This window comes from Callithrix jacchus, chromosome 21, assembly GCF_049354715.1.
Source record: "Callithrix jacchus isolate 240 chromosome 21, calJac240_pri, whole genome shotgun sequence".
Classification (NCBI taxonomy): domain Eukaryota; kingdom Metazoa; phylum Chordata; class Mammalia; order Primates; family Cebidae; genus Callithrix; species Callithrix jacchus.
This window is the reverse complement of record NC_133522.1, coordinates 10,441,941-10,444,435: the sequence shown is the minus strand read 5'-3', so window position 1 is coordinate 10,444,435 and position 2,495 is coordinate 10,441,941.

Below are 2,495 nucleotides of genomic sequence, written 5' to 3'. Positions count from 1 at the left end.
ATAAAATGTTTGTTTGTGTGTGTGTGTGTGTGTGTAAAATTTAGGATGGAGTGATTTCACTTAAAGGCAGACAGCCCTGTGTTTATCTCTAGTGTTGCCTAGTATTGTGGCACTTACACTTGGTCAAAGTAAAGATATTGGGCTAACCAATTATTTATCATGTGCTGTTTTAAGTTTGAAATAACCTTTGTTGCGTTCAGAACCAGTTGACTTATTGATGCTTACACTTAATCAGTAGAGACCCTGCCGAAATTATATAATCAGAGGATCATGAAACATCCCATGGGAACACTCGGCTTTCCTGAAATCAACATTCTTTGTACAAATTTTGGTGATTCAATTTAGAGATAAATAATGTCTTTGTGTTCATAACATAGACTTAAGAGAAATGCTACTGAAAGTGTTTTGGGCCCATAATTTTTGTCTGACTTTTCCTTCTCCTCTTTCTTCTGCTTTATAACATACTTTACCTTTATTCAAAGACTTAAGTGCATATGCTCTATGGTGTCTTCTGTATCTTTCCAATTATATAATGTTTTATAACCCCTGCAGATATATGTATCTGTGTGTGTGTGCATACATGCTTGTATAAGTATATTTTTCTAGATACTCTTCAAAAATTCAGAAGAACTAGATTTACAAAATTTCCTAGAGGTTATATATCTCATAAAACCATAGTTCCACAAAATAAAGATAAAAGTTGAATGTGTTTTTGCTTTTTGATAAGGGTCTTTGTAGGTGTGAATGTGTTTACATGAGAATGCTTTGTTTAAAATTCTGCTTCTGAACTAGAAGCAAAGAAGTCCAATTACAAAAGAAAAGGTAGAAAACAAAAGCACGAAGAGCAAAGTTTCTTCCTTTCTTCGCAGAGCAAAAAAGTTACCTTTCAAATATAAAGACTGAATACATATTTTTCGTAAATATAAAAACAACAGAATAGAAAAATGATTTAACATCCTAACAATGACAAGTGAAAAGAAAAATAACTATTTAATACAGAATGTTAACTTCATACATGCGGACAATGAAACAACTAAATAACATCAGGGCTCTGGAATAGAAGATGCATCCAAAGTAATATCTTTTAAAAACGACATACGTTGCCTGGATATTCTGTGAGAAACATTCCCTGAAACTGATGATGATGGAAATGTTCCTGGTAAATTACAAATACGTTACTAAATCTAGAAACAACTTTATTAATTTACTAATATATATCCCCAAACTATAAGCAGAAAATGTATTATTTTGTAAATTTTCCAGAGAATAAAATTCCTGGTAACATTGACCATAGCACAAAATTCTTATTTAAAAAATTAGAAAGAATATATCAAGGAGTGTAACAGAAAAAAAGGACGGGGGTACACCACAGTGAAGAGTCTTCAGCAACTCGAGTGATATTAGTGAGGGGGGAATAGACTGAGGAGAAGGAATCTCTAGAAAAGCACTAGTTATTAATATGGGTCACAATTTCTGCATAAACATAATTTTCACCCTTGCCAGGAACAATGTTACAGCCTGATGTACTGAACTAAGTACAGTAAGATACTCACTGGTTTCACATTTTCAACTATTCACCAAAGTGCAAATCATTACGGGAAAGAAACTTAATGCCACTAATATTGTGTTACTATATGTTTTAATTAATATATTAATAAAATCATTTTCTTCCTCATGAGAGTTTGAACTTAGACTAATCCTCACATTGTTGTCTAGGTAAGATAATCAGGTGCTATTTCCTCTTTGTTTCTAAGCAAGAAGAATTATAGTGAAAACAACCACTGTTGGTAAATTTCATCTGGACTAAGAGATATGAAAATACTCTATAAGAAGCCATAGCTTCAAGCTTCCTGAGTGTGATGATTCTAGGTGTATCTCTTCTGAGGACTCTGGAATCTGTACCTATGGAATTGTGACAAGATATTTTAGCTCCTCTCGAGCATGAGCTGTTTCTCTCATGTCAGATCCTGCACCCACCTGATGTACATCTTACCTCCCTGTACTTAAGTGGCATGGGCCCTGAAACATCTCCCGCAGAAAATAAATGTCCAATGCATTTCTGCTGTTTTCTGACCTAAATCTTGCTGTGACAAATGTGAATTTGTGAGAATCATGGATTCTAACTGTTATTTAATTCTATGACGAACGCTTTGTAGGCATCACACTGTATATTTGACAGAAGAAATGTGCTAATAAGATGTTATTAGATATTCGTTATTTTGAACTTGACTATATATGAAGGCTGCATTTCCAAATAAGGTTACATTCACAGGTACTGGGGTTTAGCAATGCAACATCGTTGAGGGGAACACAGTTCAAATCATAACAGAAACAGCACTACAGGGCTGAAATCACAAAGGTCAGATGGTTGCCTAGTAAATTAAATGAAGCATTCTCAAATTTTGTTTGACATTATTTAAGTTATAAGCCACATAGAAACAGCACCTCTTTCCTTCCACTACACCACAACTTTCCATCTTCAAGGGTCAAGTGAT